Below are 27099 nucleotides of genomic sequence, written 5' to 3'. Positions count from 1 at the left end.
AACATTTGTTGTCAGAAATTCCGACAGCAAATGTCCGATGGAGCGTACACACGGTCGGATTTTCTGACAACAAGCTGACATCGAACATTTGTAGTCGGAAATTCTGACCATGTGTATGCAGCATTACTACTAGCATTACTACAAATGTTAGGTTTAAATCGGAAGTCTGGGCAAATAGGGGGGGCAGGTTCCCCAATAGAAGATTTTCCCTTCACGATTTAAATTTGCACTCAAATTTGCAGCTAAATTGGCACAATATCTACTTTCGATTTGTTGTTTCCATTCACTTAGCACAACTTAAAAAAATGTATTAAAAAAAATTAAGCTTACTTTTTTTTTTTTGATGTTCTATTCTGGATCCTCTAGCACTGTAAAATCCAACTAGTTCTCTTTGTTTATGAGGTGGCTGGGCAGCTGTGTTTGCCATAATTAACCCTCTCTGTAGCAGATCTATAGTATCAATTTTAACTAGATTTGAGCACTGTTCGTCCTACCAAGAACTTTGAGGTTTAGAGGCTGGGTTTCTTGCATCGTTTGTTAATGAGGACAGACTAAAGCTGGTCATACATAGATCAAAATTCAGCAGGTAACAGCTACAGTGCCTTGCAAATGTATTCACACACCTTGGCATTTTTCGTGTTTTGCCAGGCTTCTGCAATGTTCCTTTAGCTTTGTGCGTGGATACCTTGTATGGGCTATCTGACACAATGTTAGAGGAAGACTGAATAAACTATGGCATATTGATCAATATGTTCGCAGTTCATTCAAACCGAGTCTGTTGAGGTGGCCAAAGGGATTCGTGGTTTGAAGGAAAAGTTCAACATTTCTAAAAAAAATAACAAATGCATATCTTTTTGCAGGTAAAAAATGTGCATTCATTTATTTTTTACTATGAGCCTGCAAAGCATTGCATCCATGATCAGCAGCTCATGGATGCAATGCAAGGTTCTTGCAGACAATCTGTATAATGGAAAATGTTATTCAAAGGGGGGACAGCTGGTAAAGGGGCTGGAGAGTGCACGCAGAGGCTGAGCGGAGTTATCTTGGAATTTCCCTTTCCCAACGGCACCCACACTGACCTGCCTTGTGTGTAGCATCAGGTCAGTGTAATACAAATATAGCAGCAGTTAGTGTATGTGTTGTAATAAGAAAAACGAGTCATGCTGTTGAGTGTTCCTTCTTGGCTGTGCTGTGCCTATTTACCAGGTGGCAGGTGCTATTCACTAGTGCACACCGACATCTGGTACATTGAATGCCACTCAGTGCACTCAGTGTATAGATATCAGTGTTATATATAGGGAATATCACTTAGCCCCGGTTCACATTGGAGCAATTTGCCATGTGATTTGACATGTCAAATCGAATGGCAAATCAAAAACTACCCGAATCAGTGCGATGCCGCATTTGTGGCGTCGCACTGATTCCCAAAAGTAGTTTCCGTACAACTTTTGGCGACTTATGGGTTTGATTTCCATAAACACTCACTGTAATGTATACACTGAGTGCTTTTCCCTAACACTGTACACCATGAATGCCCCTTACATTGGTGATCAGTGGGAAGAATGTCCCTTACATTGGTGGTCAGTGAGAAGAATGTCCCTTACATTGGTGGTCAGTGAGAAGAATGTTCCTTACATTGTTGGCCAGTAGGAAGAATGTTCCTTACAATGGTGATCAGTGGGAAGAATGTTCCTTACATTGGTGGTCAGTAGAAAGAATGTGCCTTACATTGGTGGTCAGTGGGAAGAATGTCCCTTACATTGGTGATCAGTGGGAAGAATGTCCCTTACATTGGTGATCAGTGGGGGAAAACAGGAGGCCCCAGGATCTCCTATTGCCCGAGGGCCCCATGAGTTGTCAGTCCGCCCCTGATTTGATCTATCGATCGACTTCTGTTCAACCTCACCTCCCTGTTGGTATTTTTTTCACTCGAACAATGCTGCAGGCTATAGCCTGCAGCACTGATCCCTATATTCTGATGGCAGGGGTGTCTCCCTGCTGTCAGAATACAAGGACACAGTAAAAGGATTCCCCAATCTACACAGTGTGTTATGGGGGAACAGATCAGGTTATTTTTTTGGTTCAATCTGCTGGTCGAGCGAAACAAACTGACCCATGCATAGCCAGCTTTACTCTGACACTGTTCAATAAAATCTTGCAGTCAAGGTTTTTTTTAAAGGTATACTATCCCAAAAAATATTGCTCTCAGAGATCTATGTGGCAGCCAGCACATCAACAGACATGTATTGACTTTACTGGAATTTAGTAATTAGTACAGCTCCTAAAATAAGTGCAATTACAAGCAAGTTAATGCAGTGTTTGATTACACTTGTATATTTGAAACACAATTTAAAAATGTTTTGTTTTTATATAAGCTATAATAGAAAGGGGAAATGAACGAGTCCAGAATATATCCAACACAATGAGGGGAACAGAATTCCTCTTCTATAAATACTCATATGGTAATCTTCAAGAAACCCCCGTCCTCGTGCACCATCACCAAAGAAAAGGGGGCATACTGTGTTTGGATGGAGTCAATCTCGCTAAATGTGTATGTGATCACCAAATCGGCACAGGGAAATCTCTCCCACACAGGTAATCATATGGATCGTATCTTGTTAATCAGCGCTCCAATCGTATCACAAGCATAGAGCTTAAAATGGGTCACGGTTCAACATCAACCATAATAATGTGAAAGAGAACTCCACATGTTGCAAAACCATAGCATTGGCATTTATTAAAAGGCAAAAAGGAATGACGCTCACATGTTAAAACCTTAAAAGGGGTTGTAAAGGCAAAACATTTTTTCCCCCTAAATAGCTTCCTTTACCGTAGTGCAGTCCTCCTTCACTTACCTCATCCTTGGATTTTGCTTTTAAATGTCCTTATTTCTTCTGAGAAATCCTCACTTCCTGTTCTTCTGTCTGTAACTCAACACAGCAAAGCGAGACTTTCTCCCTGGCGTGGAGAAAGCCTCTTGAGGGGGCGAGCAGGAGAGTCAGGACGCTCTCTACTTTGCAGATAGAGAAAGGAGCTGTGCGTTAGTGGGCGTCCTCACACTCCTGCTTGCCCCCTCCCCCCTCAAGAGGCTTTCTCCACACCAGGAAGAAAGCCTTGCATAACTGCGTGGAGTTACAGACAGAAGAACAGGAAGTGAGGATTTTTCATAAGAAATAAGGACATTTAAAAGCAAAATCGAAGGATGAGGTAAGTGAAGGAGGACTGCACTAAGGTAAAGGAAGCTATTTAGGGATTTTTTTGTTGTTACCTTTACAACCCCTTTAAAAGCGCTGGGATAGCAGAATAACCACTTCCTGATTCGAAGAACGCGACCAGATTAGAGCGATGTTTGATAAGATACCATTTTAATGATTACTTGTGTTGGAGAGATGTCCTTGCGCAGATTTGGTGATCACATTTAATGAGATTGACCCCATACCTCTGGTAAGGGAGTAGATTCCCTCTGGTAAGGGAGTAGATTCCCTCTGGTAAGGGAGTAGATTCCCTCTGGTAAGGGAGTAGATTCCCTCTGGTAAGGGAGTAGATTCCCTCTGGTAAGGGAGCAGATTCCCTCTGGTAAGGGAGCAGATTCCCTCTGGTAAGGGAGCAGATTCCCTATGGTAAGGGAGTAGATTCCCTCTGGTAAGGGAGTAGATTCCCTCTGGTAAGCGCGGTTTGTCCGCTCTTCTTTAGTGATGGTGCATGAGGCTTGGGTGTGTCTTGAAGATAACCATAAGAATAGAAGAGGAATTCTGTTCCTCTCCTAGTGTTGGATATATTCTGGACAGTTTCATTTCACTGTGGTGTGTTTTCTATTGTAGCTCATATAATTTTTTTTATATTTAATATAAAGGCTCGCTGTTTGAAAGGAAAAACAAACATGGTGGAGATTAATGATGAAATCAGTATTCCATTGGGAATCAGTATTCCTTTAAAAGCGCTGGGATAGCAGAATAACCACTTCCTGATTCGAAGAACGCGACCAGATTAGAGCGCTGTTTGATAAGATACCATTTTAATGATTACTTGTGTTGGAGAGATGTCCTTGCGCAGATTTGGTGATCACATTTAATGAGATTGACCCCATACCTCTGGTAAGGGAGTAGATTCCCTCTGGTAAGGGAGTAGATTCCCTCTGGTAAGGGAGTAGATTCCCTCTGGTAAGGGAGTAGATTCCCTCTGGTAAGCGCGGTTTGTCCGCTCTTCTTTGGTGATGGTGTATGAGGCTTGGGTGTGTCTTGAAGATAACCATAAGAATAGAAGAGGAATTCTGTTCCTCTCCTAGTGTTGGATATATTCTGGACAGTTTCATTTCACTGTGGTGTGTTTTCTATTGTAGCTCATATAATTTTTTTTATATTTAATATAAAGGCTCGCTGTTTGAAAGGAAAAACAAACATGGTGGAGTTTAATGATGAAATCAGTATTCCATTGGGAACACCATTTATATTTTAACTAGAAACGCAAATGACAGGTAGACAACACAGGACAGCATTTTGGAGACAGGGGCAGAGCATTGTCACCACAAAACAGAAGTGCCTGAACAAAAGACTTCATGGCAAAATAACCAGATATTATTTTAATGAAAGTTTTAAATTTAAAATATTAAAAAGAACTTAAATGATATTAACATGTTAAAGATTATGTTATATTTTAGCGAATGGGTTTACAATTTACCTTAACCCCCAAGCATACACCTTAGGGTTCTCCAAGACAAAAGATCCAAGTCACTTGAACTGGCTGTGTGTGGCTGGATTGGATAATGATGCAATGGCTGTAGGTCTCCACTGAGCTGGCCAGACACCGCTAGGGGAAAGTCAATAAGCTGGTTAGAAAACTTGCAGGTCTAGGCAGCCGTCAGGGCCGATCCTAGGCAGGGTGCACAGAGTGCTGTGCACCCAGGCGCCTGCAGAGGTGGGGGCGCCGAAGTGGCAGAGTTCTCCCCTCCCTCCTTCTCTCCTTGTTTGTGTCCGTCCAGACCTAATGTTCTGAGCATAGGTGTGTTCGTCCAGAACTGATGTGTCTCTGACCATCTCCTTTACTATATCTGCAGTCTCTGACCGTCTCCTATACTATATCTGCAGTCTCTGACGTCTCCTATACTATATCTGCAGTCTCTGACCGTCTCCTATACTATATCTGCAGTCTCTGACCGTCTCCTATACTATATCTGCAGTCTCTGACCGTCTCCTATACTATATCTGCAGTCTCTGACCGTCTCCTATACCATGTCTGCAGTCTCTGACCGTCCTATACTATGTCTGAAGTCTCCGACCATCTCCTGTATCATGTCTGTAGTATGTCTGGGGGCTCTTTCTAACAGACTCTCTAACAGAAGCCCTCTCGGTGTCCATCAGAAAAGCCCGCCTCCAGGTCCCAATAAAGTACTCTGCTTCTCTTCCTGTATTTTGTGTATTGTTAGGAGATCATGTAAGGATCCCAGGGTAATGAAGACTTCGTGGGGGAGCATCTCTGTGGTTGAGTCATTGCCACAGAAACATTTTTAAAGGGGAGGAGCTAGTAAAATGATCACGCCCATGTGGGGGTTGCGCCACAAATATTTCTCCACCCAGGCGCCTGTGACCCTAGGATCGGCCCTGGCAGCCCTCTTCTTCTCATTTTGCCCAACGATGGTCATATTAACCTTGATGTTCATCTGCCTCAACTCTCCAATTGCTTATTAATTAAAATAAATCTGACTTCATATTAACTCCCTGTATAAAGAAAGCTACTGCAAAAAATGTTGCCCATATTTTTTCATGAGTTGAGGTGCGTCACAGCCCATTCATTTTGAAAATAAAAACATTACATCAACCGGTCTGAGGGGTCTGCGACAAAGCTATATTAACTGCAGAGAAGAGTAAAGCCAACAACCTGGTTGAGCTGTCTGGCAGGAGTGCATGCATCACAAGGCAAGCTAACCAAATAACAAATCTTATGGTAGGTAAGAGAATTCATGCGCATGTATTCCATCTGTATATGTAACCGCTCACTAAGAGTTCAGATTTAAAGTGAATGTGAAGGCTTGTTTAAAAAAAAAAAAAAAAAAAAGAAGAAATACCAGACATATTATACTTGCCTCCTCTGCATGTGCAGCTGGATTTGCACAGAGCAGCCCGGATCCTCCTTTTCTTGGGTCCCTCTCCTGGCCCCTCCTCCTATCGAGTGCCCCCTCAGCCAGCAGCTTGCTACAGGGAGCACTCACGCCGAGTCAGAGCTCAGTGAATCCATTCAGACATAGAGCCCCGCCCCGGCCCAAGCCCTCTCCCCCTGATTGGCTGACTGGTTTTAAATGGACACAGGCGGGAGCCAAAAGCTCCGCTGCTGTGTCAGCCAAACAGGAGGAGTGTCTGGGACGTGGTCATTTCTGCAGAGAGAAGGGACGCAGGTAAGTAATTAGGGGAATGCTGCTACACACAGAAGGTTTTTTTTATCTTAATGCATAGAATACATTATAATCCTGTATAATAATAATAATACATTAAGATAAAAAACCTTCTGCCTTTACAACTCCATTAAACCTAATACTAGAAATAGGAAACCATTGTCACCACTAACCTACAACTACTGCATCAATAATTCTGGAAATATACCATCATCCAAAGAACATTTTTATGCCAAAACATCTATAAAAATCTATTTCAAACAGAAAATCATTTCACTTACCCTCTAGAAACAGAACAGGAAAAAGGTTTAGCTGACCTGAAACTCTTTCCAGTGCTCTTCTTAAGATCCTGTAGATGTCTTCCTTGTATACAGTGTTCTAGAGCCAACAAAGGCAAAAAGAAAATAACACCTCATGAATGCTGAGATGTGGCCAAGAATGAAAATAAACAAACAGTGATGAAATCATATTACATAGCAACCATTATTACATAATTCACTTAATCCCTGTTTACAACATTTAGGCCCCTTCCACACGAGGCGGACTCCGTCACTACGGAGTCCACCAGCTCTCGCCAGATCAACGGGAGATCAGTCCATTGATCTCCGCTGAGCTGGCGGATTACAGGTCCCTCTCTGTTCACTGAGCGGGGATGGGCTTGTCAAGCGCTGCTGTCTTCTATGGAGAGATCGGTTGAAAACGGACACCAGATCTCATCCGATCCGACATGGACGGCTGGGGACGTATTCCTATACGTCTGTTTTTTTGCGGATTGGATCGGGTCGGACGTCAGCGGACATGTCACCACTGACATCCGACGCTCTATAGAGAGGTGTGGAGCGGCCGTTCAGGTCCGCCTGAAAAACTGACAGGTGGACCTGAACGGTCCGACCGTGTAAAAGGGGCCTTAGAAGAATGCAATCTCAAGACGGAAAGTTGCCTGAGAGAGAAATAAATAATTTAATAAAGCTCACATATTTAAATCACTACAAAATGTAGAACTTGTTCCACAACTTACGTAATACATCCAGTGATCTGGTACATGAATACCTCCTTCCTCAATATAATATTTTTTTTTAAATGATTTAACCACTCAAGCTCCAAAAGATTTTACCCCCTTCATGACCAGGCCATTTTTTGCTATTTAGCACTGCGCTACTTAAACTGGTAATTGCATGGTCATGCAACGCTTAACCCAAACAATTTATATAATTTTTTCACACAAATAGAGATTTCTTTGGTGCCTACAAAACTATGATATACAGCGGGGAGAACAAGTATTTGATAAACTACCGATTTTGCAGGTTTTCCTACTTGTAGAGGTCTGTTATCATAGGATTCTCTTCTACTGTGAGAGATGGAATCAAAAATCATACAATGTGATTTTCTGGGTTTTTGTTTTAAAGTAATTAATTTGCATTTTAATGCATGACATAAGTATTTGATACATCAGAAAAGCAGAATTTAATATTTGGTACAGAAACCTGTGTTTGCAATTACAGAGATCATACGTTTCCTGTATTTCTTGACCAGGTTTGCACAGACTGCAGCAGGGATTTTGGCCCACTCCTCCATACAGAGTTTCTTCAGGTCCTTTAGGTTTCGGGGCTGTCGCTGGGCGATACGGACTTTCGGCTCCCTCCAAAGATTTTCTATTGGGTTCAGGTCTGGAGACTGGCTAGGCCACGCCAGGACCTTGAGATGCTTCTTACAGAGCCACTCCCTCGTTCCCCTGGCTGTGCGTTTCGGGTTGTGGTCATGCTGGAAGACCCACCACGACCCATCTTCAATGCTCTTACTGAGGAAAGGAAGTTGTTGGCCAAGATCTTGTGATACATGGCCCATCCTCCCTTCAATACGGTGCAGTCGTCCTGAAACCCTTTGCAGAAAAGCATCCCTAAAAAATGTTTCCACCTCCATGCTTCATGGTTGGGATGGTGTTCTTGGGGTTGTACTCATCCTCCTCCTTCCTCCAAACACGGCGAGTGGAGTTTAGACCAAAAAGCTCTATTTTTGTCTCATCAGACCACATGACCTTCTCCCATTCCTCCTTTGGATCATCCAGATGGTCATTGGCAAACTTCAGATGGGCCTGGACATGCGCTGGCTCGAGCAGGGGGACCTTGCGTGCGCTGCAGGATTTTAATCCATGAAGCGGTAGTGTTACTAATAGGGTTGCCCCGATACCGATACTAGTATCGGTACCGATTCCGAGTATTTGCGGGAGTACTCGTACTCCCGCAAATACCCCCGATACCAAAATAGAATACCCCCCCCCCCGCCTGGTTAATACGGGCGGGGAACATTACAGCATTCATTTGAATAGCTGTAGTCTTTCCCGCCGCGTATAGACACTCCCCCTTGCTCGGGTGAACTGTCCAATCCCGAGCAAGGGGGAGTGTCTATACGCAGCGCGGCACGAAAGACTACAGCTATTCAAAGCTGTAATGTTCCCTGCGCGTATTAACCAAGCGGGGATGCGGCAGCATGTACGGTAAGGGGGACATGGCTGCTTTTTTGGGGGGGGGGGGGCATGGCTGGATATGGGGGGGGGGGGTCATGGCTGGATATGGGGGGGGATCATGGCTGCATATGGGGAGGACATGGTTGCATATGGGGGGGGGCGTGGCTGCATATATGGGGGGGGACATGGCTGCATATATGGGGGGGACATGGCTGCATATATGGGGGGGGGACATGGCTGCATATATGGGGGGGGACATGGCTGCATTTGTGGGGGGACATGGCTGCATTTGTGAGGGGACATGGCTGCATTTGTGGGGGGACATGGCTGCATTTGTGGGGGGACATGGCTGCATTTGTGGGGGGACATGGCTGCATTTGTGGGGGGACATGGCTGCATTTGGGGACACATTTAAAAAAAGTATCGGTATTCGGTATCGGCGAGTACTTGAAAAAAAAGTATCGGTACTCGTACTCAGTCCTAAAAAAGTGGTATCGGGACAACCCTAGTTACTAATGATTTTCTTTGAGACTGTGGTTTCATCAGACCACATGGCCTTCTCCCATTCCTCCTCTGGATCATCCAGATGGTCATTGGCAAACTTCAGACGGGCCTGGACATGAGCTGGCTTGAGCAGGGGGACCTCAAAAATGTACACCCTTAGAAAGCCTGAAGACGGTGCTTGGTTTTTAGGGTCCTGTACACGGCTAGACTGCCAAAAAGTCCCACACATGTGCTATCCCCGTACTCAGGAGAAGCAGCAGAATACAGTTTGGGGTGTAATTTCACATATGCCCATGGCATGTTTGAGCAATATATAATTTAGTGACAACTTTGTGGGAAAAAAATAAATAAATACATTTTCCCGAAACTTGTGGCAAATTATAAAATATTCCATGGACTCAACATGTCTATCAGCAAATAGCTTGGGGTGTCTACTTTCCAAAAAGGGTTCATTGGGGGGTTGACCTGTCCTGGCATTTTATGCACAACATTAGAAGCTTATCCCACACATCACCCACTCTTCTAACTACTTGAAGACAAAGCCCTTTGACACTTTTTGTTTACATGGAAAAAACATTTTTTTTTGCCGAGTACATAGATACCAAGCATGACATGTTTTAAAATTGACAAACTACATACATTTTTAAAAGCCTTTACAGGTTAGCACTTTAGATTTACTGCCCTTGATCTGATGTTCGTGGTGATACCTCCCATGCATGGTGCAACTGCTGACGCCCTCAGACGAAGTCAGCCAATGACGAAACGCGTCAGTGCGTGGCCAGCATCGGACGATCCAAACGCTGTACCCTCCAGGGATCAGGAACTGAGAAACAGAGCCGGAGCGCCATTTTTCACCAACCCATCCAAAGGAGACAGGCACAGTACTTTACATGCACGTTTTATCTTACATTGTGGTACGCACATTTTATAAGGGGGGGCTTATTTTTGCTAAATAAACTTTTTGAAAACAGTACTATACTATCAGAATTTATTCCTTTATATGTACACGGGCAAGATCTAAACCAGCAGAGTGGTGGAGTGTGCAAGACCAATGACAGAGGCTGATTGTGTATCCCATGCTGTTGTTTATCTTCGGTCTGGTGAGTGCATCCCCATTAGGGGATAGTATCCCCCCACGTGGTGAAAATTCAACCCCCTTGGTGATAAGGAGCACACGTTATGGAAGACACTTTGCACAGCTGATGTTCATCTGCACCATTATTGAACACCTATGGTTTCATAGTATTTAAATCAGAACTCACGTTTTGATCTTTCAGCGCTGCTACAGTACACATTGAACTGTTTGGACTTTTTAGTCATTTGCATTCATTCACGTCTACTGTTTTTTTATATCATTGCATTTTTTATAAGCGGCTGCTTGTATTGTGTCTATTTTCCCTGGTCACCATACATCTTTATTGCTATTTCCTGTGCGCTGAGTAGTGTTTATCTGAAGGAAGGGCGCACATTACAAACACTCCATATACAAGTTCTGTTTGAATTATCGTTTAACGATTTTTTATTAGTTTAATTTAAATACGTCCATTGCTTAAATTTGTAATCTGTATGTATAGGAATATTATGATTGGTTCATGTTCATGTTGCAGATTGCACAATGTGGATTCCCCTTAGAGTGTCAATCAAGCCATAGATTGTTTTATTAGATTTGATAGCAGCATAAATATATCGATTTGTGTACTGATTTTATTTAAAAAAGCATTTTTATAGTATAGTGTATATTATTCATGCACTGTATTGCTTATCAGATATACGTATGACGATTTGTTTTTTATGAGCGATCTGCTTATATCAGCAGCTCTGTGGGGCCGGTCTCCTCTCCTTGGTTACAGTGTGATCTGTGCTGGGGGAGTGGGCGGGCTTTCCAATGCCGATAGTTACGATATCACTGCTGGGTTGAGATAACTCAGGCGGTGGTCATTGCCTGCAATACGAAAACTGTCAATAACCTAGAGCAGGCTAGTACCGTATATAAGATTGCTACATTGCATCGTTAGGCCACACCCTCAGATGATGTCGATGACGAAACGTGTCAGTGTTGGGCCAAACGACTTGATCGGGGACACCGTCACTGCTATCACCAGTGAGCCGAGCAGTTCCTCGCCATATGGTTTCTGATGCGTTATTGTTATGTATTTTAAGTAAGTGAAAGTCCTAAAAGTGGGGATGTTTTGGATATGAATACATTTTTATAAACGGAATTACACTATTGAGTTTCCTTTTTTTTCCACTCCGGAATGAGCCCATTGGCGCATGACCCATCCTCCCGGCTGCAATGAGTTTTATGGTGAAATCCATTCAGAAAAATTATTCAAGATTGGCGTTGATGCTTATATTTCAGCATTGTCTGGTAAGAGTTCACTTATATAGTATATAGTATAGGATATAGTATCTATCCCTCGTTCTTCTCACGTGTGGAGGTGATGGTGACAGCTCATTACTGCCGACGTATATCGGCGTTAGGCGGTCCTTAAGTGGTTAAGTAAACTAAACAGTTACTCAACTTAGGGTTTAAGATGTAATGTCCTTCATGGTTCCTTGCTCAGTCCAACTCAAAAGTTCTCCAAAACTCTCCAGCTTCTGGTATCCATGTCTTCCTCTTCGTCCTTGCAAAACACATCTCCTGTCCGAACACATGTTTCTTCAAAAGCTCCCTAAGCGCCTCCCACAAACTTCCTGAATACACCAACTTCATCCGCTCAGCTTCCAAAGCCTATCCAACTGGTTTATTTACATATCAATGAAGGGGGAAGACCCTCTGTAAACATATGCTCTTAAATAATATATCCGACTCCATATTATTGCAATAAAGTCACTAAACAAATGGCCATAGCAACACACTTTGTCCGTGGCCTTGCTCTGAAAACACAGAACCCAAAAAGAGAGAGCAGCCATAAATGTCTGCACTGACCCTTCCCCACCAGTGCGAACACAGAGGACCACCAGGGTTGTCCTCCCACAGGACCATACACCAGGGTCCCAGATGCACTCCCCCATTCCCCCGACCATCAAGGGGGGACAAATACCCGTGGAGCTTCTGGGACAGGGTAAGGGAACATCACCCCAGGGTTCCTCTTACCTTTGAGTGGCTGGTGCTGGAGTCTCCAGGAGCTGCTCGCCTCCGCTTCCGACTTTTCCCACTGAGGATTGGTGGTCACTCCTGCTATCCCCACAGCAAAAACAAGGCCGCCCCAGCTCGGCACCCAGGCCGCTTTCAGATCCCGCGGCTGGAACCGGAAGCCACAGGTCCGGTGGAAGTGCCTGCCCCTGCCAGAACTGACATTGCCCGTCACCTGGCCCAGATCCCAGAGTGCTATTGCTGGCTGCAAAGAGCAGGGAGGCCTCGGTGCACCTTACGCAACCCCCCCACCTGGGTAGAAGAAGAAAGCGGAACCCCCCAGTTTCCTGCTTCCCTAAAAGAGGCTGGGCACGCTCAAGATGCAGCTACCCAGGTACCTACCAGGCTCCCTAGCCTATTCGACTGCAAGGAAGAAGAGAGAGACCTTTGTCCCCCCCACCCTCAGGAAACAAATCAGCCTCATCCTCCCGGCTGTTCAGCCCCGGCCCCTTAGCGGTGTCTCCCTGCTGGAGGAAACACCAGAACTGAGGGGCTGGCGGGATGGTGAGGCTTAAATCTTGCAGTATGAGGCAGAGTTTCCTGAGATGGGAGGAGCCACGGTCACTATGGCGGCTGTCCTGAAAGACGAACAGGGGGGGGAAAAAAATAAATAATCTTCCATGGACTCAACATGCCTCTCAGCAAATAGCTTGGGGTATCTACTTTCCAAAAAGGGGTAATTTGAGGGGAGGCAATTCTGGCATTTTAGGGCCTCAAACTGATGGGTAGTGAAATGAAAAAATTACGCCCTCTGAAAGCATGAAGGCTGTGATTGTTTTTTGGCACCCTTATGCGGCTAGGCTCCCAAAAAGTATCACACATGTGGTATCCCCATACTCAGGATAATCAACAGAATATATTTTGGGGTGTAGTTCCACCACATACACCCATGGCATGTGTGAGCAATATATCATTGACACCTTTGTGTAAAAATAAACGGAAAGAATAGATTTTTTTTTAAAAACTTGTGACAAAAGATAAAATCTTCTATGGGCTCAACATGCCCTTCATCAAATTCCTTGGGGGGGTTTGGTTGTACTGCCCTGGCATTTTAGCACCTCAAGAAATGTGATAGGCGCTCAGAATATTACCAAATACATGTAGCAGAATACTTTTGGCCTAAATTTTTGATGAAATTTGAGTTTATTGGATTTTTTTTTTTTTTTATCATAGAAAGTGGAATTTTTTTTTCAAAACTTTACAAAAAAAAATCCAGTGGTAACCTAATACCACCAAAATAAATCCCTATTTGTGTGAAAAAAAAAAAGGACACATTTTGTTAGGGTAAATCGTTCCATGACTGTGCAATTACCAATTAACCGCTTCAGCCCGGGAAGTTTTTACCCCCTTCCCGACCAGAGCACTTTTTTGCGATAAGGCACTACGTCGCTTTAACTGGCAATTGTGCCGTCGTGCGATGATGTACCCAAATCAAAATTTGCATCCTTTGTTCCCACAAATAGAGCTTTCTTTTGGTGGTATTTGATCACCTCTGCGGTTTTTATTTTTTGCGCTATAAAAAAAAAAAAAAAAAAAGAGAACAGCAACAATTTATAAAAAAACACAATGAGGGTTATTTACTAAAGGCAAGTCCACTTTGCACTGAAAGTGCAGACGCTATAAATCCGAGGGGGACATGCTAGGAAAACAAAAAATAGCATTTTAGCTTGCACATGACTGGATAATAAAATCAGCAGAGCTTCCCCTCATTTCAGATCTACCCCTCAGATTTACAGCGACTACACTTCCAGTGCAATTTCAAGTGCACTTTGCACTTGTAGTGCAAAGTGGATTTGCCTTTTGTAAATAACCCCCAATATCTTACTTTTTGCTATAATAAATATCCCAATTTAAAAAAAGAAAATTGCAATAGGCGTATATTGATTGGTTTGCGCAAAAGTTATAGCGTCTACAAAATAGGGGACAGAATTATGGCCTTTTTTATTATTTATTTTCTTACTAGTAATGGCGGCGATCTACGATTTGTATCGGAACTGCGACATTATGGCAGACACATCGAACACTTTTGACACATTTTTGGGTCCATTGACAATTTTACAGCGATAAGAGCTATAAAAATGCACAGATTACTGTAAAAATGTTGCTGGCAGTAAAAGGGTTAACACTAGGGGGGGGGGGGCGCGATCAAGGGGTTAATTGCGTTCCCTATAAGGCTGAGTTCACACTGATACGACATGACAGTCATCCGACTTTCATCCTACTTTGCTCTGCAACATCAGTCCTACATCGATCCTACATTGGTCCGACATCCATCCCACTTTCATGAACAGGTTACTACTTTGATCCGACTTTGTGACAGTCTGACTTGTCCTTTGACCAATCAAAACAATCCCAGTGTGAGATAAATTCCTTTTACTGCTGCTGTAATCACAATGTCGGATGTCAAAAGTCGGATGGTAAGGACAGGGATCCTACTTTGGTCCGACTTCAATGATATTCAATAGGCTGAAGTAGGATCAAAGTAGGACCAAAGTAGTACAGGGAGCATTTTCACACGTCATGCGACATGAGCACCCAATGTCAGAGCGTTTGTCGGACCAGTGTGAACCCGGCCTCAGTGTTCCAACTGAAGGGGGGATGGGACTCACTTAGTATGAACAGACGATCAGTCATTTCTCCCCCTGAAAGAACTGGGAGCTGTGTGTTTACACAGACACAGCTCCCGGTTCTCGCTCTGTCACGAACGATCGCAGGTACCTGGCAGTCATCGCGCCTGCCTGGCACTCCCATCGGATCCGGAGGCGAGCACACGTGCTTTCGGAAGCTCTCGTGCGCCCCTAATGGCCACAGGGCGAAACGACAAAACATAACGTTGTTTCGCCCAGCCGTGCCATGTTGCCGCAGTAAAACTGTGGCGGTTGGTCAGCAAGTGGTTAAAGTAGCGCAGTGCCGATTAGCATTCCCCTGGTAAGGAAGGGGGCAAAACCTTCAGGAAGTCAAATAGTTAAACTGTAAAGCTGATTTCTTGTGAAAAAAAAAAAAACTGTAAAGCTGATAGCTCGGCAACATGCATGTTAAAAGCCACTCATGCTGACCTGCTTGTGTTTTAGTGCACAGGTTACTACAATGCCAGCAACTCCTGCATTAATGCCTTGCTGCTCATTTTTAATGGTACCCCAGCACACCAAACAATGCATTTGCATTACAGTGCACAACAATGTATATTTTACAGCAGTGTGCTGCTTTAGGACGACTTCACATTGATCCGCTCTACTTTGTCCACAATGCAGTGTACCCGTGGTTTTTATGTGGATTAGTTGCGCTTTTCCATAGACTGTTTTGGTGCGTTTTCTGAAAGTACACCAAAAGTTCGGCATGTATGACTTTTGGTGTGCTTTCAGAAAAACATGTCAAAAATGTGGGACAGAATAGAAGTCTATGGGAAAACGCAGCTAGCTCGCACTAATCCTGCAGGTACACTGCACTGTGCCCACAGTTAATGTATCTAAATCTGCTGGTGAGGAGGTGATACAATGCCTCCTCACTGCCTGTCAAATGTTCTGTTCAGAGACCAAAGCATATGAAAATCAACTCCTAAACAATGATATTCTCTGCAATGCAATACAGAGCAGCAGTGCAAGTAGCAAGAGAATGGCAATAGGTAGGATTTACATACAGGGAGTGCAGAATTATTAGGCAAGTTGTATTTTTGAGGATTAATTTTATTATTGAACAACCATGTTCTCAATGAACCCAAAAAACTAATTAATATCAAAGCTGAATATTTTTGAAAGTAGTTTTTAGTTTTAGCTATTTTAGGGGGATATCTGTGTGTGCAGGTGACTATTACTGTGCATAATTATTAGGCAACTTAACAAAAAAAAAATATATACCCATTTCAATTATTTATTTTTACCAGTGAAACCAATAGAACATCTCAACATTCACAAATATACATTTCTGACATTCAAAAACAAAACAAAAACAAATCAGTGAGCCTGCCATCCATGGATTCTGTCAGTGTTTTGATCTGTTCACCATCAACATTGCGTGCAGCAGCAACCACAGCCTCCCAGACACTGTTCAGAGAGGTGTACCGTTTTCCCTCCTTGTAAATCTCACATTTGATGATGGACCACAGGTTCTCAATGGGGTTCAGATCAGGTGAACAAGGAGGCCATGTCATTAGTTTTTCTTCTTTTATACCCTTTCTTGCCAGCCACGCTGGACTCGTGTGATGGAGCATTGTCCTGCATGAAAATCATGTTTTTCTTGAAGGATGCAGACTTCTTCCTGTACCACTGCTTGAAGAAGGTGTCTTCCAGAAACTGGCAGTAGGACTGGGAGTTGAGTTTGACTCCATCCTCAACCCGAAAAGGCCCCACAAGCTCATCTTTGATGATACCAGCCCAAACCAGTACTCCACCTCCACCTTGCTGGCGTCTGAGTCGGACTGGAGCTCTCTGCCCTTTACCAATCCAGCCACGGGCCCATCAAGACTCACTCTCATTTCATCAGTCCATAAAACCTTAGAAAAATCAGTCTTCAGATATTTATTGGCCCAGTCTTGACGTTTCAGCTTGTGTGTCTTGTGCAGTGGTCGTCTTTCAGCCTTTCTTACCTTGGCCATGTCTGAGTATTGCACACCTTGTGCTTTTGGGCACTCCAGTGATGTTGCAGCTCTGAAATATGGCCAAACTGGTGGCAAGTGGCATCTTGGCAGCTGCACGCTTGACTTTTCTCAGTTCATGGGCAGTTATTTTGCGCCTTGGTTTTTCCACACGCTTCTTGCGACCCTGTTGACTATTTTGAATGAAACGCTTGATTATTCGATGATCACGCTTCAGAAGCTTTGCAATTTTAAGAGTGCTGCATCCCTCTGCAAGATATCTCACTATTTTTGACTTTTCTGAGCCTGTCAAGTCCTTCTTTTGACCCATTTTGCCAAAGGAAAGGAAGTTGACTAATAATTATGCACACCTGATATAGGGTGTTGATGTCATTAGACCACACACCTTCTCATTACAGAGATGCACATCACCTAATATGCTTAATTGGTAGTAGGCTTTCGAGCCTATACAGCTTGGAGTAAGACAACATGCATAAAGAGGATGATGTGGTCAAAATACTCATTTGCCTAATAATTCTGCACTCCCTGTAGATGTCAGACATGTCAGCCGTCACATTTCTATCCCAACAGGTTTGAGTTAAAGAAGACCTAAAGTAGGGTGACCAGAAACCCCCGGTTTCCGGGCACAGTCCCCGGATTGAGGACACTGTCCCCGGATTGGATTTGAACAGGGGCTGGGGCAATTTCAAAGACAGTCAGTGCAGAATAAAAAATAAAATCTGAATTACACCCCCGCTCTGCCGCTCCCTGGTGGAGTGATCTTCCTCCGCTCCCCCACCCAGTAGTAGCCAGGGCATGGCAGTGGCAAGAAGGCGCTGATTGCCACCATTACTAGTAAAAAATATAAAAATAATATGTCCCCAGATTTAATTTAAAAATATGGTCACCTTAACCTAAAGGCTGTTTAAGACAAGCCCGTTTTAAAACCCATCTACTAAACTGCGCATTACTTACCAATCAGCAGCTACAGGCCTTTCTCGATTTGCCACCACCTTAGACTGATGAATTATGATGATGGGTAACACACTATCTGAGCAGTAGAAGCCAATCAGGGAATCTGAACACAGAACCTGCCCTTTTTTTAGAAAGCATAAATGCCACACTGTAGCAACAGTTTCCAAGTGTAAGCCCCAAAGGAAGCCTTGAGCAGGTGCCAGGCAAATTTCTAAATTAGTTCTATGCAGGGTGGCACTGTAAGATAAGCTGCCATAACATTTTATTTCATGTGCACAGTTCTTACAGATCAGTAATCCAATGAGCTTTAGAAATCAATTTCTATTGTTTAGGTCCTGGTTTGTTTAACACTTTCCCTACCGAGTCATTGTAAAATGACGTCGGCGGGAACCCGCCCTCCCTCCGGGTGGCCACCATATGACGTCCTTGCCTTCCCGCGCCGCAGTGCTCGGAACCCGGTGCACGTGCCCTGCGGCCGCGATGTCCGCCGGGGACTTGCGATTGCCCGCAATCACAGCAGGACCATGGATCGGTGTGTGTAAACACACAGATCTATGTCCTGTTAGAAGTGAGGAGACAGATGTGTGTTCCCAGTACAGAGGAACACAGATCGGTCTCCTACCCTTGTGAGTCCCCCCCCTCCCCCTACAGTTGGAACACACTTTAGGGAACATATTAACCCCTTCAGCGCCCCCTAGTGTTAACCCCTTCCCTGCGAGTCACATTTACACAGTAATCAGTGCAGTTTTATAGCACTAATCGCTGTATAAATGTGAATGGTCCCAAAAATTTGTCAAAAGTGTCCGATATGTCCGCCGCAATGTCATGATCACAAAAATAAAATAAATAAAAAAAAAAAAAAAAAAAAAAAAAAAATAATCGCAGATCGCCATTACTAGTAAACAAATAAAAATGCCATAATTCTATTCCCTATTGTGTAGATGCTAGAACTTTTGCGCAAACCGATCAAATACGCTTATTGCGATTTTTTTTTTTACCAAAAATATGTAGAAGAATACGTATCGGCCTAAAATGAGGAAAACATAAAAAAAAAAAAAAAAAATTATTAAATCAAAAAGTAAAAAGATATTGTGTTTTTCTCAAAATTTACGCTTTTCTTTTGTTTATAGCGCAAAAAAATAAAAACCGCAGGAGGTGATCAAATACCACCAAAATGAAAGCTCTATTTGTGGGAAAAAAAGGGCGTCAACTATGGTTGGGAGCCATGTCGCACAACCGAGCAATTGTCATTCAATGTGCGACAGCACTGAAAACTAAAAATTGGTCTGGGCAGGAAGGGGGTGAAATAATATAATAATACAGTGTTATAAGCCAGATTTCACAATTACTGGTAATTAAAAAAGGCACCAATTAGTTCCCTCCTTTTTAAAGGATAGGTTCACCTTTTGTGCACGTTACAGCCATATTTAGGATGTAACCTTTTCGAAAGAGAACCACCCCATCCCGTGACAGTGGGCTTGATTCTTCTCCCCATACTCGCTGTCAATTTAAAGTCAGTTATTTTGTCTTTGTGCCAGCTTTCTAACAGAGAGCTTGTACAGGAAAAAAACCTGGAGGAAGTGTCTGCAGGATGTTGACACTGTATCCACAATCAACTAATCAATGGTGCAATGTTCTGCAGGCTCCTTTGAAAAAAATAAAAAATGCAGATTTTTTTCCTGCAAATTATGTGCATTTATTTATTTATTTTTTTCAAAAAAGGCAAGCTTAGTCTTTAAAAGGACCCCTGGACATGTCATTTAGCCAATACTGTATTTGAAACCACACATATGTAAAGAGCATTTGAGCAATCCTTGCTCTTACAAGGTGTCAAGTTTTGTTTTGTTAGAAATGACCAAGGGATTTGTTTTGCAGGAAATGGCCCACTGCCTCAGGAGGATGGGATAGAACAATCTGTAAACATGTACGATGATTAATAGGTTATGCAAAGTTTTTATAGAACACCATAATTTACTTGACAAATAACATTTTCTACACTTGTACATAAAATCCCATGTGAATCGACTGCACCATGGAAACCCCCCCTGTGGACAAACACAGGTGCACATTCAAAGGAAAATTGCATTACATAACCCGAATAGTCAGGATCAGGGTGAGCTCTCCTATCCACGCGATTATAAAAAGGAAGATGCATGTAATGTAATGGTTATATGCAAAAATACACCACCTATTAAAAAAAGGACCACCATGTAGATTATATGTCAACATTTTTATTTTCTCTAAGGATAATGTAACATTCTTTAGTTCCTAGTTGCAAGTCGGAGTTGTCACAGAGAGGTGTCAGTCTTCTTTCTGAGCGTCACATTGCGATGGCGGTCTACTGCCGCTGTGCACTTGCTCCGCCTCCTCGGGGGGCCCGCCAGCTCCTGCGGCCATCTTTCTGAGAGCCAGTTGGGGTGACAGCTGGTGATCTCTGTGCCACCATCTCTCCCGTCTTCTCTGGGCTCCCCACGACACGCCCACTCTTCTGGTTGGGGGTTGGACTCGGTTTCCAGGAGCCCGCCTTCTCGGTGATGGTGAGCCTCAACCCGTTGGAGGCGCTGATGAGAGGGTCCGAATTCTCAACCCACTGTCAGGTGTTTCGATGCGTCTGCTGAGCGGGAGGTGAGGCTCAGTTTAGAAGGAGGGATCTTCAGAGGCATGTCCCACGTCCCCATGAATGGGGGCACCATGTAGATTATAGCCTGGACAATAAATATTGTACCCCAAATAATGTGATATTTTTCATAAAGAATACAAATAAAAACCTAAACAAAATCAGCATCTATGCTCACCTGGTAATCTATACTTTATCCTCATGAAGCTAGTGTAGACCAATGAATAGACACACACACCTTATCAGATATCCTAACGGGTGGTAAATGGATGCCGCTCAACGGCTATAGAACAAAAAGTCATACGTTGAATAATGCCCATATGACCATAAACCCCCCTGCTTAACTATATACTGAGTCAGTTCAGTTTCAACACAAATGCATGTAAAGCAATATTGTCATCCAACCTGCTCATACAAAAGTACCCACAACAATATTCAGAGATTTAATGATTCCGGATCCAAACAGCAAATCAAGTCTTCATACACTGTGGCATTTAATGTCTCCCCAAGTTACACCATTACCAAATTAAAACAGAACATGAGCCCCTGTAACTGTATGTTAAGATTGAAATCCGCACACAAAGTTGCCGGTCATTGTTGTTGCAGCAACTGTCTCCCTCACAGCCTCCTCCTAATAAAGACCCCCATTGGGTGCACACGTGCCAGTCTACTTTCGCCATTGCATGGCATTACACCGATCCGGCCACCCAAGTCAAATGAGCATCACACCACACCATGCATGCGTACACATTTACCAAGCACAGATACAAGGGGCAGTATACAGAGGGAGTTGTGGCTAGGGGCAGCCCACTTACAACTCACCAACACCAATGAAAAGGAGGGACTCCATCAAGGCTTAGTGTCATAATCGGCATCGAAACCAGATGCAGCAAGTGTTAATATAGATCTATACAAGTAATTTAAACATAAAACATCTTACAGAAATAGTCCCATGCATGCCTGAGCTAAGGGCAGATAGATTCTAGGAAGTAAATGCTAAATTAAATTATTTGTCTTTACTCAAAGTTGGCCACAGCCAGAAATACAAGGAGATGTTTTTTTAAAGTGATATCTCAACAAGGTAAATAATGGAGACATGGATAGAGGAGTTTGCTTTGAATATTAAAAAATAAATTAAATTGTGTTTTTGGTTTGTTGTGCTCAGATGTTGTGCATCTGGAAAGTATTTGCAGCGCTTCACTTTTTCCACATTTTTTCTATGTTACAGCCTTATTCCAAAATGTATTAAATTCATTATTTTCCTCAAAATTCTACAAACAATACCCCATAATGACAATGTGAAAGAAGTTGTTTGGAATATTAGCAAATTGAGCTCAGATGCTTCCTGTTTCCACTGATCATCCTTGAGAGGTTTCTACAACTTGATTGGAGTCCACCTGTGGTAAATTCAGTTGATTGGACATGATTTAGAAAGGCGAACACCTGTCTATATAAGGTCCCACAGTTAAAGCAGTTGTATACCCCGCTTGGCTATTTTTACCCATAAAAAGGCTTACTTCTAGGTAAAACGAATATCTCCTAAACCAGTACACCCCGCATGCAGCTGCTGACGTCAGAGGCGCATGTGCTCTGAAGGTCCTGGGTATCGTGCCGGCACTTTAGAGCTCCTTGAACTCATTGTGGGTCTAGCGCCAGAGCCTGCAAACCCAGAATGAACGCCGTGGGAACATGTCAGCCACCTCAGCAGTGACCGGGCGCCGCTGCGGGAGCTTCGCTCTAAGGTTAGCATTTCGTAATGTGCTAGTATGCAATGCATGCTAGCATATTATGCCATTGTCTTGCAGGTTTTTTCTTCTTTTTTAGCGGTTTACTACCGCTTTAACAGTGCATGTCAGAGCACAAACCAAGGCATGAAGTCCAAGGAATTGTCCGTAGACCTCCAAGACAGGACTGGATCGAGGCACAGATCTGGGGAAGGGTACAGAAACATTTCTGCAGCATTGAAGGCCCAAATGAGCACAGTGGCCTCCATCATCCGTAAATGGAAGACATTTGGAACCACCAGGACTCTTCCTAGAGGGCCGCCCGGCCAAACCGAGTGATGGGGGGGGGGGGGGGGGGGAGGAGAAGGGCCCAAGTCAGGGAGGTTACCATGAACACGATGGTCATTCTGACAGAGCTCCAGTTTTTTTTCTGTGGACAGTGGAGAACAACCATCCCTGCAGCACTCCACCAATCAGGCCTGTATGGTAGAGTGGCCAGACAGAAGCCACGGCTCAGTAAAAAGGCACATGACAGCTAGCCTAGAGTTTGCCAAAAGGCACCTAAAGGACTCGCAGACCATGAGACCCCACATCTCTCCTCCAGGCTTACAAGCATGAGATTGTGAAAAAAGATTCACAGATCTCATCCCGACAGCCGCGATTGCGGCTTTGTTTACTTTCGGGTACCCGGGCGTAAAGTCATGTCGCAGCCGGGCCTCCGACGGTCATAGAGATGACTGGTGACCATCTGGAAACATTATGCGTCGGGTCGTTTCTCTGCTAAAAGGTACAGGCTGACGTTGCCACATTAAGGTGCCAATGGACGGGGCCATGTATTGCAAAATGTTGGATGAGAGCTTTCTTCCCTCAGCCAGAACACTAAAGATGGGTTGTGGATGGGTCTTCCAGCATGACAATGACCGAAAACATCACCACCAAAGGAATGGCTCAAGAAAAAAATAAATAAAAAAGGTCATGGAGTGGCCTGGCCAGTCTCCAGACCTTAATCCTATAGAAAGTGTATGAAGGAAGTTGAAACTTCGAGTTGCCAAGCAACAGCCAAGAAAACTTAGCCCCCATTCACATCTAGGCGTTTTAACGCCTGTAGTGCTACGCCGCTGCCGCCAGAGGGATGAGAACACATGTCCCTCTATGGAGATGGTTCACATCTCCACGCCGAACACCGGACGCCTGCAAAAAAGGTCCCCGACCTTTTTTTCAGGCGGCTTTCGGCTAGGAGATGGGAAGCATCTCCATAGAGGGGGTCAATCTGGGGCACATCTAGGCGGACAATACCGGCTTTTTGTCGCCGCAAGTCGAGGTACAAAACGCCACTATTTGTACCGCGATTTGCGGCGACAAAACGCCGCAAATTTGTCTGCCTAGGTGTGAATGGAGCCTTAAGGATTTGCACAAACAGAAAAGTGTAGTTATCCTTTAATAACTTACCTGCAGGTCCTTATTGGATAAACACACACTGAAAGAGGAAACCATACAAAACTCAAACTGTTTGGCAAAGCTGAGGGTTTATTCCACCAGTCACATTCCAAGTCCGTTTTCTATCTATAGTGCAAACATTTAAAAACGGGATTATAAGAATAAAAAAATACTTCTGCAATTCTCCTATAACCCGTTTTACAAATACATATTATAACACTGTAGAAATATAGCAAGAAAAACAAAAACAAACAAAATACAAATCCCAATAGAAAAATACAAACATTTTAGAGCCCGAACATGATTATATTCAAAAACACAAGAAAAACAAATAAAAGCAGTGTAACATGAAAAACAAAACCCCTTTTACATACCGTGCATACAGAATATAAAACAATCCAAATAAAGATATTACGGACTTAGTGTAAAACATAACATTACTGCTAGATGAAAATGGAGTGGATGAACTTTGAATTTTCCCTGTTGCGTTCGTATCAGAACAGAGGAAAAATGCTGCCGTTGCCTATAGAATGTTTTTTGTAACCTACTATACTCTCCATGCTCCTCTGCTCAAGTTTTGACATGAAGTCCAATTGGTTTCAATCTAATTATGTCAGCAAACACATCACCGGCATGTGCAGCATGCGAGGTCAGAGGAGCCGATATACCATACCTAACAGAGTGCAATTGCTGAACTAGTCACTTGTATGCAGGCCGATAGCCAGGGAATAACTCCTTTTGACAGAGTCCCTTTAAAAGCCTAGTGCTTTCAATATTTATTTATGTTTTGATAAATAACTTGGATGTAAATCAAATGCAAATGTAGTATGCTTTTTATTTTATGTAAAGTTTGAAATTACGTATATAAATATACTGGTGCAGCCATCTTTGCATATTATATACTCAGGCTGCTTTTCAGTGCTACACATTGGGGTGGATTTACTAAAGGCAAACAGACAGAGCACTTTGCAAGTGTAGTTGCTCTCATCTTCCTTGGTAAAAGGTAATGTGGTAAAGCTTCACTTTGTAAAAATAACCAATGAGGTGCAAGGGGGAAAATAAAATAAAAAAATGTTGCTTGCACGATTGGATGATGTACAGTAAAATCTGCAGAGCTTTACCACATTTGCCAAGCCCTGGGGGAAGGAGCGAAACTGAACTTGCACAGTGCACAGTCTATTTGCCTTTATTTAAATCAACCCCAAAGGCTGCGATTTACTGCTTCCTCCCATAATGTAAACCAGCGAGGCAAGCAACCCAATGTTCTACCCGTGTGGTCGATACACTTTAACAGCTGTTGAAATAAGGTATATAAAACTAAAAGATTACTGCATTTATTGGCATATAACACTCACTTTTTTACCCTGAAAAAAAAAAAAGAGGGTAAACTGTGCCTGCGTGTTATACGCAGGGAGCTATAGAAAGTGTTTTTCCTGAAACTTCCCTCTCATGCCACGTACACAAAAAAAATGCTCTGGCAAAGTGCAGTGACATACAACACGTACGACGGCACTATAAAGGGGAAGTTCCATGCGGATGGCGCCACCCTTTGGGCTGGGCTGATTTTGTGTTAGTAAAAGACGATTTGCGCTTTTCTGTATGTTACAGAGTGATGAATGTGCTTACTCCATTACGAACGGTAGTTTTACCAGAACGAGCGCTCCCGTCTCATAACTTGCTTCTGAGCATGCGCGGGTTTTTCACGTCGTTAAAGCCTACACATGACCATTTTTTACAACCCGAAAAAGGACAATGTTTAAAACGTCGTGAAAAAAATAGAGCATGTTCGAAAAAAAATTGCCCTGTTTTTCAGAACCCGAAAAATGCTCTGAAGCCCACACACGATCGTTTTAAATGAAATTTTTAAAAAACTTCGTTTTTTACAACCCGAAAAATGATCGTGTGTGCGCGGCATCAAAGTTAGGGTGCGTGTTATACGCCGATAAATACTTTAACGGCTCTTCCCCCCCTCCCCCCTTTTGGTCTGATAAATATACCATTGAAAGCATTGCTAGATCGGTTTGCAAATTCCAAAAAAATACCTCTAATCTACCAAAAATCTTGTCAGCTGCAAATCTTCCTGTGCTCTCTTCCTTTGCTGCACTCTTATCACATTGTTCTCAATGCCTATATGACCTCACCTATCTAGGGTATGTACAAAAAGGACCTGCCCTGTAAAGCCAGCCATAGACAGTTCGAACCGGCTGAGATTCGAACAATGCATGGGCAGGCTGATTGAACCCAAGTTGAATGATCATGAACACACACACACACACACACACACACACACACACACACACACTATACCTTCCCTTTAAAAGAGAAGTATGGCCAAAGCTTTTTTTGGGCCAACTTCTCTTCTGGGTCACAGGAGTGCATTTATTGCTGCACTCTTGTGACCCAGGATTCAGCCAACAGCGGGCTAAAGCCCTCAGTCAGCTGACATCACAGAGCAGGTCCAGGCTCTGCAGGGATCCAGACAATAATTCAGTGCCGCTGAGAGCCTAAAACCAGCTGCTCCCACCCCCTCCAGTTCAGTGGGAACTGGGAGGGCAGAGCAGCGAGCCGGTATCTTACAGTCACCGCTCTCTGTTCACTGAAGACCAAGAACTGAGCGATCAGCAGTCATGTGATCACTTGGTCTTAGAGCCAGCGGGGGACAGCTGCAGCATTAGACCGATGTATGTTTTTTGCCATCCCACACTTCTCCTTTAAAAGGCCTGAAAAGAAACTCTGGATTAGAAAGTACACCCTTGAAACATAACAGGGGAACATTTTAACAGAACACAGAACCGACGCTGGCGCACCCAAGCGTCAAACTAAAGAGACATTTTAAAAACGCAAAAAAAAAAAAAAAAAAAAAAAAAAAAAAAAAGAAGAAGAAGAAGATCTTAAGTCGGAACTTGATTGCTTGTAACATTTTTTTTTTTTTTTTTTACAATCTTTTGGTCGGACCTGATATTTGGTTTGCAATGATTATAACACTTTCTGTTTTCTACTTTTAAATAAAATCATATTAAAACCCATCTAAAACACTAATAAACGGAACTGAAGAATAAAACAGTGTTGAAAGCAAATCAAAACATTCCTTCTAAAGCCTAAAAATAATAATATTAAAAAATATATTATAAATGAATTATTATTATTATTAGTTATAGTAATAAACTCTGGCAAATAAGCCTCCACAAGGGAAGAAAAGAATTCTGGGTAAATGACAGATTTCAGATGACCTTTAGAAGAGAGACATCTAGTGGCTTAAGTCTCCCTTCTTGTGCATTGCACCCCAG

The 27099-nt window shown here is 43.2% G+C and overlaps 1 protein-coding gene across 2 annotated transcripts in view; it reads right to left on the bottom strand.

Annotated features, from left to right (window-relative positions):
* LOC120918799 (deoxynucleoside triphosphate triphosphohydrolase SAMHD1-like) overlaps positions 1-25221 on the bottom strand; it is a 135954-nt gene extending 110733 nt beyond the window's left edge. The window contains exons 1-2 of one of the 2 annotated variants that reach the window (XM_040330600.1): positions 23825-25221; positions 6667-6763 (exon numbers count right to left, since the gene is read on the bottom strand). The gene's annotated coding sequence lies outside the window, so the exon portion shown is untranslated. Of the gene's footprint in view, positions 1-6666; positions 6764-18034; positions 18235-23824 lie in introns of those variants that run through there. The other variant, XM_040330603.1, reaches the window with a different exon arrangement.
* Between the last annotated feature and the right edge of the window lie 1878 nt (positions 25222-27099).

This window comes from Rana temporaria, chromosome 12 (assembly GCF_905171775.1).
Source record: "Rana temporaria chromosome 12, aRanTem1.1, whole genome shotgun sequence".
Lineage (NCBI taxonomy): Eukaryota > Metazoa > Chordata > Amphibia > Anura > Ranidae > Rana > Rana temporaria.
This window is presented reverse-complemented; position numbering and strand designations above follow the sequence as displayed.